Source organism: Rutidosis leptorrhynchoides, chromosome 8, assembly GCF_046630445.1.
Source record: "Rutidosis leptorrhynchoides isolate AG116_Rl617_1_P2 chromosome 8, CSIRO_AGI_Rlap_v1, whole genome shotgun sequence".
In the NCBI taxonomy this organism is placed as follows: Eukaryota; Viridiplantae; Streptophyta; class Magnoliopsida; order Asterales; family Asteraceae; genus Rutidosis; species Rutidosis leptorrhynchoides.
The window spans coordinates 57230039-57243921 of record NC_092340.1 but is presented as its reverse complement, the minus strand read 5'-3'; the positions used below and the strand labels follow the sequence as shown (position 1 = coordinate 57243921).

Below are 13883 nucleotides of genomic sequence, written 5' to 3'. Positions count from 1 at the left end.
CGATATGAAGTACTGCAACATCCTTATCTTGGTCAAACCCAACAACTTGTACATCAAATGTGGATTGATCAGCAAAAGTTACCCTAAATACACATAATTTAACTCAATGATAGCAAGTAGAAGAAAACAATATAAATGCCATAGACGTTTCTAACAGAACCAAATCATGTTAATGTAACCACCAAATCAGATTATACTCCAGTTTATGTCAACATGAATAGCAAAATAAAGATCAACCAAGCTATTAGACAGGGGGAAATAGTCTATTTTTAAAATTTTAATCATATGGATTCTAGACAACTGACAGATCCTTCCATATACAATGGATCACTCAAAAAGTCTTCATAATACTGCCATGAATTATTTCAACATTCTTATATAATACATTTGCAAAAAAATACTTATGCGCATAAAAAAGAAAATACATATGATGGATGATAAATGAGGCATCAATAAGTAATTTATTGTTCTTTAGTTCATTATCTCTTATGAGTCAACAAATGAGTCAAACAACAAGTAACAATTCGTTCAACTCATTATCCACACTTTGAATCCTAAGTGCATAAACATATTCACTCCAATATTCCATAGCACGAGAAGAGCTAAAGAGGGAATATGTAACCAACCTGAGATCAGACGCACCTCGAATGACATGATAATTTGTAACAATGTGACCTTTCTTATCCCAAACAAAACCTGATCCAGATCCCTGAGGGACCTCTAGTACATCTAAAGTAAACGCATCCTGCCTGTACATAAAAACACCTAAATTTAACATTCATTTCAACATATGCATCCACTAATGATCACTAAAAAGATATATACATAAACATATACGGATATAAATCAGTAATAAACAACAAAAATGGAAGTACCTAGAAGCTAAATTAGTGATATAAACAACAGAAGAAGTATTTTCCTGAAACAAACGAACAGTAGTGAGTTCAGTTTGAGTTTCAAAATCAAGTCTTGAAACAACCTGATATATTGTGGGTTCATCTCAAACCATTACAGTTTAACGAAAAATATCACAAAATTAATTAATTAGTTATAGTATATCAGTAGTCTAATATTTCATTTATCTTACAGTTATCATTGAGACAAAACATCAAACACCTAGTGTGCAACATCTTATAAATAGAAAATCATTCATCATGTACACATAACTACACTCAGATTGAAAAAATTTACTAATTACTAGAAAGATCATGTAAGAAATTTATCAACTCTCGGTTTCTATGAATTGATTTTAAGTATCTAATTTTACAAATGAAGATCACTTAATTCATAAAACAAGAGAATTAGCTAAATTCTTAATTCATAAAAAAATAAGAGACTTGGCTAAATTCCTAATTCATATAACAAAGAAGAGACCTAATTCATAGAGACCTAATTCATAAAACAAGAAGAAACCTGTTAGAATTCATCCATTTGTTCTTTGATAAACTTCGCTATTTTTCAATTGATTAACAGAACCACCGAACAATCAAATGACGATTTTCTTCGAAACAATCACAATGATAATCAGAAGTCTTCTTTTACGCTCAGATTCTAAAATTATAGTTCAGATTGATGGAACCTTCGTCGTCTCGGAATCATGATTTTAAAGCTTTCTATTTGAGTCCGTAACATGAAATCAAAATTGTGTTATAAGGATCTGAGATTGGATAAGATATCAGTTAAAGGAGATGAACTGAAGAATGTATGAACTGAACCCTAACTGTAGTCAATTATTTCCTTTTCTTTTATTGCTAAGGAAAATTAAATTATGAAAATGACCAAAATACCCCTTCGCGTTTTTTAGTATAAAATTGGAATTTCTAAAATGTGAGGCCCATATTCACTTATATATATATATATATATATATATATATATATATATATATATATATATATATATATATATATATATATATATATATATATATATATATATATATATATATATATATCTTTCAACCAGTACTATATAAGTAGATCAAAGTAGGTTGAATACACAATCAACTAAATATATATAAAAAAAAGAACCAATCAATTAATCACATTGACATCTTTAATCTCTTCCCTTAATGGCTTCTTGCATCAATTGTAACCCTCTTCGTATCATGCATACTTATATTCACTCTAATAAAACAAATAAATAGCTCATCCAAGGGAGACTTCAAGCTTCCCCCAGGCCCTCCAAGACTTCCTATAATTGGAAACTTGCACCAACTATGGTCCGATTGTGCTATTTCATATCGGTACAAATCCTTACATCATCATTTCTTCACCTTCTATGGCCAAACAAATTCTTCAAACTCAAGATCACATCTTTTGTTCGCGTCCTCCTTCTAAGGGCATAAAGCTAATAACATACAATTACTTGGACGTCGCCTTTTCGCCCCATAGCAATATGCGCACGGACAAGCACAAGATTTTTATATCTGAATTTTTGGGTCCAAAGAGAGCTAGATCATTTAACCACGTATTGGTGACGGAGATTGAGAACATGCTTCATTCTCTATCGTTACATTCATTAAACACGGAGGTAAATGTAAGCAAGGTGTTGCTAGAAGGGATTATAGCCAAAATACCCATTCCCAAACAGTTTCTTGCGCTGGAGCCCAAAAAAAAATTGCCAGATTGCCCTCGCAAGGCGCAAGGAGACTTGCGTCTTGCCCTCGCAAGGCGCAAGCTTGCGTCCTTGCGTCTTGCGAGCTTGCGACCTTATCTGATCAGAAATACGATTTTGTGGATAAGATTTCGTCAGATATCCTAGATTTTTACGGATAATATTTTGTCCCTATATTTAGATTGACCCTGAGACTTTGAAATCACAGTCTCATAAAAATTTCAAAAGTTTTCAATGCAGAGCTTATACCCACGTTAAGGTACTATTTTAACCATTTTTTCACTAATTTTTGTCATTATGAATTGTGTTAATGATGATAAATTTGTTGTTAATATATGTTGTGTAGGTTATTTTGAGTACATTAACAACATACCCATATATATGCCACGAGATTGTTTTAGAATTCGGTTAAGACTCCCAATTGCGCCCGTAAAACCAATGAATCGGAGAATATTGTTAAAAAATGTTCTTAAAAAGATTGAATTCCCACCCAATGCAGCTGTTTCAATGAGATACGTTTTTAATAATCATGTTTTTGATATTACTGATGATGATGAAGACTTTCAAGAGTTTTTACAATATGCAATTGTAAATGCTCCTATTGATATTTATATTGTCGATAGAGTAATAATGCATCAGTCACAACGAAATCCAAAAATAAAATACTCGACAAACCAGCCACTACTACAACAAAACCAAGAAACACCCACACCAAAAAAACCAAAATCACCAAAACTACCAAAACCACCAAAACACCAACTACGACAATTGTTACTACAACATGATACTGAAGAAAACCTTGCAAGTAACAATTTCGAAGTGGAAGAACCTGAATTGCCACTTCCAAACACAGGAGAGTTTGATTTGCATAACTATGGTCTTGAAAACGTATGTAAAATTAAAGAATTAAACCACCCGTTTGAGGTACCTCTTGTCAAAGATAGTGATTCAGATGGAGGAAAAGACGGAGACGCAGAATTCCAATATGAAGAAGAAAAGCAAGATCCGTTCTGGAATATGCCAACTCTTTTGAGTCAGCTTGAGGAAGAGCGCGAACATACGACTGAAATACTAACCACATATCGGGTGTCAGATTTAATTAAAGTTCATCAAACTTTCTTGAACAAAGAAGAGTTTATAAACACCCTATTTACAAAATATCTTGAAGAAAACTTCCAAATAAAGCCTGTAAAGTCAGACAAATCTCGGTACACCGCTAAATGTGTTGCCAAACTGTGAGTGGAAATGTAGCGCTTACAGAATACGATTCGCTGAAAAGTTTATGGTAAAGAAACTGCATGACGTACACACATGCTCACACACACTAGTTATGGGAAACAATAAACATGTAACCAAAAAGGTGTTGGGTAGTATGCTTGTGGATTCATTCAAATTTGCAAACCGGGAATATAAAGCAAACGATATACATGCGGATATAGGCAGCCGATTCAGTGTCAGCATATCTTATAATCAAGAATGGAGGGCCAAATGGTATACATTACAGATGCTTCGTGGGAGTAGTGAAGAGTCGTACCAAATGCTTCCAATTTACCTATATAACATTAGGATTCACAACCCCGGAAGCGTAACGAATTTGATCACAGACAAAGAAAATAGATTTCTGATGTGTTATTATTCCCTTGGCGTAGTTGTAAGTATCTGATAAGGCTAAAAAGGAACATATATTTCATAGCAAAATCCCCCAAGAAAGACAAGATTTTAGTTGCAATTGTTCCATTTTCAAGTAATATTCGTTTATTTTAAATAAGTGCGAAGACAAAAGGCGAAAACGACGAATTGAAGACACAAAGGTCCAAAAAGCTCAAAAGTACAAGATACAATCAAAAAGGTTCAAATTATTGATGAGGAACGTCTAAAAATGACAAGAGTACAAGTTACAAAACGCAAAGTACAAAATATAAAATTGTACGCAAGGACGTTCGAAAATCCGGAACCGGGACCAGAGTCAACTCTCAACGCTCGACGCAACGGTGTAAAAATTACGAGTCAACTATGCACAAGAATAAAATATAATATTTAAATAATTCATAATAAGAATAATATTAAATAATAAAAAGTTGTTAATTGAGCATAGTTCAGGGGTCATAAGTGAAAATTCAATTTCTAAATTCGCCTATAAAAGGCTTTGTAATCGTAATGTAAAAACACACCTTTTTCTATCTTTTTCTTATTTATCAATATCAATTATCAATATCTATATTCTATATCTCTATCATAATGTTAACTTAATAAGATATAACAATAATCTTAATTTTAATTTTAAATTATGATAATAATAAGATTTATGATAGAGATCGTTTGAGTGTGTAAGTCGAAATTCTGTCCGTGTAACGCTACGCTATTTTTAATCATTGTAAGTTATGTTCAACCTTTTTATATTAATGTATCGTAACTAAGTTATTATTATGCTTATTTAAGCCGAAGTAATCGTGATGTTTGACTAAATATTAAGACGGGGTTATTGGATTTTGTACCATAATTAAGGTTTGGGCAAAAGACCAACACTTGTGGAAATTGGACTATTGACTATTAATAGATGGGGGTATTGTCTAATTGAGTGACAACTCATTGGAGTCTGTCGAACCTATCTTCAAATTAATTATCCTAATAATTAATAATGATTATGGTTGTCCTATTTAGTGACGTTCATATGGAATCTATTATAATCATTTAATTAATTATTCAGGTTGGGTAATTGATTATTCAAACTGATCAAGTGGGTAAATTAATATTCATATCTAATCAAAACAGGGGTAGATTACATACAGTGATAACTGGTGTAATTGTTGACAGAAGTGATAACTGCGTCACAGTTTAAATCCTTAATTAGTTGGAATATTTGACTTCGGGTATAAGAGTAATTTGACGAGGACACTCGCACTTTATATTTATGACCGATGAACTATTATGGATAAAAACCAGATAGGTATCAAATAAACCATGACAAAGGACAATTAACCCGAGTAACAATTAATTAAAATCAAAACGTTAAACATCATGATTACGGAAGTTTAAATAAGCATAATTCTTTTATTATATTTCTCATCGTATCTTTATTTACTGTCATATTATTACTCGCAATTTTATTTACTGTCATTTTATTTATTGTCATTATTTTACGCACTTTAATTATCGTCATTTATCTTTACGCTTAAAATATAGAATCGACAAACCGGTCATTAAACGGTAAAACCCCCCTTTTATAATAATATTACTACTTATATAATTATATATATTTTGTATAAATATAGTTAAAAATATAGTAAGTATCACCAGCTCCCTGTGGAACGAACCGGACTTACTAAAAACTACACTACTCTACGATTAGGTACACTGCCTATAGTGTTGTAGCAAGGTTTAGGTATATCCCATCCGTAAATTAATAAAACTTGTGTCATATTTTGTAGTATTTTGTATTAAAAATAATACTATTTCGTACCCTCACGCTACATCATCAGTATCACTATTACCATTTAATTAAAATTGTAAATTTTGCACGAGACGTAAGGGACGCAAGAAACAGTTTGCGTCTTCCTTTACCAGACGCAGAGACGTAAGACGTTTCTTGCGCCTCGCAAATCAATAGTACGCAAGACGCAAAACTTTTGTTTGCGTCCTTATGTTCCTTGCATATCTATTAAAAACATATTTGTTTTAACATTGTTCATTCCTGCAGGTTCGATCATTTGTTCAACATTGTCGCCCGATAATCATCGTCGATGGAGCGCATTTGAAGGCAGGATATTTGGGTATAAATTTAGTTGCTGTTGCGATGGATGGCAATAATGGAATTTTGCCATTGGCTTATGGAATTGCTGGCGGCGAGACAAACGAGTCTTTGGATTGGTTTTTGGGCAACCTACCTGACCATTTAATGACTTGTGGAATGGGTGATCGTATGTCAGAGCTTACTTTTATTTCTGATCGAGATTTGCCAATAGCACATGGTGTTTCAACCGTGTTCCCCGAAGCGTTTCACTGTTTCTGCGCTCGTCATTTGTTTGCAAGCATTAAAAGTAAATCCAACAAATTCAAATATTTTGAATGGCATTATTGGAAAATGGTTAAAGCTTATCATGCGTCGGATTTTGAGGATCATCTTAATGTATTTCGAAGAAGATTGAAAGCGTCTTACAAAATTTTAAGTGATATTGGGTTCCACAAATGGTCTAGAAGTAGAGCTGAACATGTTAGGTATTCATACCTTACTAGCAACAGTGTAGAGTTTGTTAATGCACTATCCGTACATGCTCGAAAACTACCTGTTTGCATGTTATTGGAATTTTTTTGCGCTTCGGTACAAGATTGGTATTTCAAACATCACAACCAATCGGTTAGTCTTACATCAATTGTTACTCCATATGCTGAACATAAACTAGCCAAGAGGACGAAAAAGTCAAGAAGATGGCAAGCAATTCCATCGACAAACAATCTAGTAGAAGTGCGCGATGGACGAAAAAATGGCCTCGTTAATCTAGCAGATAAAGTTTGTTCATGTGGGCAGTAGCAGGGATCAGGAATACCATGCGGACATGTTATTGCAGTAACACGACTCTTTGGAGTGGCTGATGTTACTCAATTTGTATCTCATTGGTTCACGACAGAAACTTATATAAATACGTATATGGAACACATCCTTCCTTTTCCCCATCGGTCTGAATGGTCGGATCCGGGGCCCAACGTCCTACCAATTGTAAACCCTCCCATTAAGCCAAAAAGAGCTCCAAGACGCCCAAAATCAACAAAACGTCATCCGTCAACGGGTGAAGACATTGAAAAACATTAAGAACATGTACTCGTTGCAAAGAAGCAGGTCATAGTAGTGATACGTGCAGATCTTCAGTTGATCGAACTGGTGAACCAACCACGAAAAGGGTAGTAAAAACATCGGCCTCAACTTCAAAGTCGAAGAAGGGTAAGGAGAAACTCACTAACAAAGAAGCGTTTCATGCTTATCAGTCTCAGTTTTATGCAACGTGCAATCTAGCGAGCGATAATTAGTAAACCAATATCCAAGTTTTTGTTTATTTACCTATTATATGTTTATGACCGATGAACTATTATGGATAAAAACCAGATAGGTATCAAATAAACCATGACAAAGGACAATTAACCCGAGTAACAATTAATTAAAATCAAAACGTTAAACATCATGATTACGGAAGTTTAAATAAGCATAATTCTTTTATTATATTTCTCATCGTATCTTTATTTACTGTCATATTATTACTCGCAATTTTATTTACTGTCATTTTATTTATTGTCATTATTTTACGCACTTTAATTATCGTCATTTATCTTTACGCTTAAAATATAGAATCGACAAACCGGTCATTAAACGGTAAAACCCCCCTTTTATAATAATATTACTACTTATATAATTATATATATTTTGTATAAATATAGTTAAAAATATAGTAAGTATCACCAGCTCCCTGTGGAACGAACCGGACTTACTAAAAACTACACTACTCTACGATTAGGTACACTGCCTATAGTGTTGTAGCAAGGTTTAGGTATATCCCATCCGTAAATTAATAAAACTTGTGTCATATTTTGTAGTATTTTGTATTAAAAATAATACTATTTCGTACCCTCACGCTACATCATCAAGTTTTTGGCGCCGCTGCCGGGGAGCGCTAAAACGCTATATTTTTAATTATAATAATATTGAAATAAAATATAATAATATAATAATATTGAAATAGAATATAATATAATAATATTGAAATAGAATATAATAATATAATAATATTTTAGAATATATTTTGAATCGTAAAAGTTTTAAAAAGTCGTATTTATTAAATACTTCAGGGGTATATTATGCAAATTGTAATTAATAATTTCTATCATGTCGCTTTCATGTGAATAGTAAATTAATTAATTTCTTTTCATTTACTATTCATGAATAGTAAATGAATAAAAAAAAAAGTTTTGAAAAAAAAATAATAATTATAAAAAAAAGTATTAATTTGTAAAAAAAATCATTTTTTAAAAAAAAAAAAAAAATATTTGTAAAAAAAAAACGTTTTTTTAGAAAAAAAAATTCGTTTTTAAAAAAAAAACGTAAAAAAAAAACAAAAACGTAAAAAAAAAAAAAAAAAACGTAAAAAAAAAAAAAATTATTAAAAAAATATATATTTTTTAAGATTTTGTCTATAAAAAAAAATTTGTTTTTTTTTAGTTTTATTACCTTTAGATTTTTAGACTATAGTCGCAACTTTTAGTATTAAGTTTAGTTTTGCCATAGTTATTTTTACTTCTAGAATTTTTAGGCTTTGCCGTAAAATCCCTTAAGTGCTTATTCCTTAGATTAAGTTTTAGGTGCTTTAGAATTTTACGACGCCGTTTTTCGCGCTACTTTCTTATTTTTATTTTTCGACGCCTATTTTTCGACCTTTTATTTTTCGACCTTTTTCGACGCGCAATCTTTTTCTTTCTTATTTCTCGCTATTCTAGTTTTAGGATAAGATTTTTATTCTACTTCTTATCTAAATTTCTTAAAATTACGAAAATTTATTTTAAGTGGTTAAATTGATAGACATCAAAATTTTCTTGTTCGTAGTAATAGTTAGATTTGTACGTGGACCGGGTTATTGGAGCCAAACAGTACTCAATTATATTGAGACCAAACGAATCCTGCCCATCTGCTGCATCTTTTGGCTATTCGAAACGTGGGCAAAATCAGAAAAGTCTATTAATTGGATAACTTATTATAATTTTTCTTTCCTTTTTAAAAACTAATAGGATATTCAGTGAATGCACCGAGCAAGACGTTCGCCGCCGGTCATACGTTCACCACCTGTAACTCGATCAAGACATCTAGCAAATATTGTCGCCGTTGATTTTTCTTTAGAATCGTCATCTAGTCGAACAAGAACTCCAACTCAAATTTCCGATAATCCATATTTTGAACCCGACTTCACAATTAAGAACCCGGAGCATATTCAAGGACAATTCCAAGATCCTGAACCACTAATTATTCCTCCTGAGCCACAAACCATTAAATCAGAATCCTCTAGTGATTCGTATTCAACAAATTCAATTATGGAAGTAACGGAACCTCTAAGTATGGAAGATCGAATGAGAGCCACACGCACGGGCCAAGGTCACGCCATTATTAAGCCAGAAGTTAATGCGCCAGATTATGAAATCAAAGGACAAATTCTACACATGGTAACTAACCAATGCCAATTCAATGGTGCACCGAATGAAGATCCTAACGAACACCTTCGTACGTTTAAAAGAATTTGTACACTATTCAAAATCCGAGAAGTGGAAGATGAGCAGATCTATCTCATGTTGTTTCCCTGGACTTTAAAGGGAGAAGCCAAAGATTGGTTAGAATCGTTACCTGAAGGGGCGATTGACACATGGGATGTTTTAGTTGAAAAATTTCTTAAACAATTCTTTCCGGCATCCAAAGCCGTGAGACTTCAAGGAGAAATTGTTACGTTCGCGCAAAAGCCAAATGAAACTCTATATGAGGCGTGGACAAGATTTGGAAAGTTGTTGAGAGGATGTCCTCAACACGGTTTAGACACTTATCAAATAGTACAAATATTCTACCAAGGTGTCAACGTTGCTACACGAAAAGACATCGACATAACAGCTGGTGGTTCCATTATGAAGAAAACTGCAACTGAAGCTTACAAAATTATTGATAACACAGCCTCCCACTCTCATGAGTGGCATCAAGAAAAAGATATTTTTCGTTCATCTAAAGCGGCTAGAGCCGATTCTAGCCATGACTTTGATTCCGTTTCCGCAAAAATAGATGCTTTCGAAAGACGAATGGAAAAGATGAATAAAGATATTCACGCAATACGAATCAGTTGTGAGCAATGCGGTGGACCACACTTAATGAAAGACTGTCACATTGAACAAACGATGGAACAACGTGAGAATGTTGTCTACATGAACCAAAGGCTGGAAAATAGTTATCAGAATAATTATCAACCGCCAAGGCCAAACTTTAATCGAAATCAAAACATTCTTTACAATCCAAAAGGACCGGACAATAACTCGTATAACCAACAAGGTCCGAATAACCAACCAACTCAAAACAACACTTTCAATCAACAAAGACCTGGCTTGTATAAACCACCACAACAAACCGACGAGAAGAAGTCAAATCTGGAAGAAGTGGTATTTAAGCTAGTTGAATCTCAAACACAATTTATTGAAACTCAAACCCAAACGAATGAGAGGTTTGAGCAGTCATTTAGAACTCAACAAGCTTCCATTTTGAATCTAGAAAAACAAGTAGGTACTCTTGTTAGATTGATGAGTGAAAGGGAACAAGGAAAGCTACCGAGTAATAATGAAGTAAATCCTCGGAATGAAAATGTTAACATGATATCAACAAATTCTGAAAAACCAATACCAGAAGATGGGAAAGTTTTAGATGTAAGTAACAATGAAGAAGTTACACCACCACCACCACCCGAGTATGTAAAGCCAGTGGTGGCACCATACAGACCACCCATCCCGTTTCCAAGAAAAGGAGTTGAGTATGAGCAAGTAATAGGTAATAAAGTTTGTGATACCTCTGGAAAGAAGAAGAAGAAGAATAAAAAAGTGCAAGAAACAAAAACAGTAGAAGTAAACCCGGTGAAGACAGTTCCACCAAATCCTCCACCTAGGGTAGGTGATTCGGGTGAATTTATTGTTCCTTGTCTACTTTGTGACTGTGTCATGTATGATGCACTAGCAGATTTAGGTTCAAGTGTGAGTGTTATGCCTCTTTCATTATATAAGAGATTAGGTGTAGGTGAGTTAACTCCAACGGATATGAGTGTTCGACTCCTTGATCAAACCATTAAGCACCCAGTTGGAATTGCTGACAACCTATCCGTTCAAGTAGGTAATTTAACCTTTCTAGTCGAATTCATTGTCATTGACATAGAAGAGGACTCAAACGTTCCTCTAATTTTAGGTCGACCATTCTTAGCGTCCACCGGGGCGTTATTTGATGTAAGAAAGGGTAGAATGACACTTAGTAATGATGAGAAATCGATCACCTTTATGATTCGAAAGTCTAAATATCCACAAACCAAAACCGTTGAACCGACAAAAATGATTGGTAAGAACCATGTTGTTTTACCAACTCCAACGGTAATGCTTAACAATAATAGAACGCCTAAGTGTGGGGAAAATGAAGTAATACCTAATGATGACTTGATAATAAAGAACCCCATAGTTGATACGAAATTAAATAACCCCGTTATTAACAGTTCAATGAAGAAACTTTTTAAACGGGTTATTGATGCTAAAAGTAAGGGAAACTTTAGGTTATATAACCGGTTAGTATCCAATCTGTCGCCTAAAGAAAAGGCGAAGCTAGTTGAATTTGTGGATATTACGGAAAAAGCTGGTCACTGGCTTAAAGTAAAAGTCACAGATATGCAAGTTGATTATGGTCCAAGAGAAATTGACGATGAAGTTAATCACAATTTCGACACCACATCTACCTAAGTGTGAGGAGATTCAAATATTCTAAAAAGAAAATGCTGTTTGGAGTTAGTTGTTCTGTTCTCGTGTAGTTCCGAGAATGGAATTCGATTGGTCTTTTCCGCTAGCAGACACTAAAGAACTAGTTTTCTCCCCCCATTCTGAATTTTTTTTGTTTTTTAGGTTTTATATGAAATTAATATGTTTTCTTTTTAAGTTTTGTGTGAATTTAAAAACAAAAATTTACTTTATTTCATTAAGTTGAAAAAAAATGATTTCTAAAATTCGTCGTGAGTTGAAGACTAGGCCGTTGAACTGAAATTGCTTTACCCGAGGGCGGAACGACAAATTTTGTTATCATTATTTTTAATTTTATTGATTTAAAGTATGCCAAAAAATATTAAATATTATAAATTTTTGAAAGTAGGGTAATATACCAAACGTCAAAAATATGTATATGTATGTTTGTATTTTATTATGTACAAAACAGGGTAAAACAGCGCACTTTCAAAGACTAACATTAAGTTCAGCAAAAGGTACTAATTTTGACGATAAGACGCAAAATATCAAATGTGAAATAACAACAATATGTTTACAAACTGGGTATTTTTAATCACTTTCCTACACTAATCACCCTCATGAATTTATAATTATAGTCTGATTTCATGCAAATGAGGGCATTGCATGATCTCAAGTGTGGGGAAGGGTTATAAATTCTCTCGGGTTTATACTTGGCTTATTTTCTAAATATTATGAAAATTTTAAAATTTTTTAACTAAATGAATTCAAAATCATGTTTATACATATTTATGAACGATAAAACTAGGTGTTAATGCCGAAATTATCGTTACCTCGGAAAGGACATAAATTGAGAAACACCCTAAAACGATTGAATTCATTTAAAATGGAATAAAGGAGAATAAAAAAAAGCAAAGAAAGAAACTAAGTGTGGGGAGAATGTACCAAGTTATTCAATTAAAAACTATCTATCACATGTTTCTGTAAAGTTATTGCAGGTACTTTTGTTTTGGACGATTTTAATCAGTTTTACCCGATTTACTGTAAGAAAGATGGATCTACACGATGAATCAATTCCATCATTAAAAGGAAGTAAAGTCTTCCGAAAAAGAAACGCGCTTCTTGATTTAGGTCATGAAGTTGTCGTCTAGACCAGCTGTAGGTTGACGAAAAATCTAGAAAAGTCATCTCTAAAATCAGCAGGAAATCCACGGACCTCAGCATCAAACAGGGTCGCCATGTGGTCAGATTTATCCTAACCATGAGAAGGATTTATCTCGTACAATGGGGGGGCACCGTGCAAATTAGCTTGATAAGACTAATGAATCAGATCCCCAGAAAGGATAATCTCCTTAAAGATTAGAAATCAGCTTTTAAGACTGATATTACTCAATCCTAGAGATTGACCTTAAAGATTGAGAATTCAAACTCATGGAATTCAATGATATCTAAACTCGAGCCTGAACGAGAAAATATTTTGATCAAAATTGCAAACCGATTTGTTTTCTGAAAATCCATTTTCAATGCGTTCATTACCATTGAACGTAAAATCCTAGGAATTCACCTGGAATTCATTAGGTCACCTGAACCAAATCGGGTGTCAACCGTAAGAACGGTGGTTGCATAGCATGGTCGGAGACAGGACCTTGTGCCAGACCGAAAAATCATAGGATGATCTTTACTATCGCTCCTACCAAGGATAGTTCTAGCATCCGACACGTTAAAAGACCATAATCATCTGCATGTCACGGGACATTGCCTTAACAGTTTCTTGTTC

The 13883-nt window shown here is 33.4% G+C and overlaps 1 pseudogene; it reads left to right on the top strand.

Moving 5' to 3' along the window:
- The first annotated feature begins 2215 nt into the window (after positions 1-2215).
- The window catches only part of LOC139863428 (parthenolide synthase-like), a 62886-nt pseudogene continuing 51218 nt past the window's right edge, over positions 2216-13883 (top strand).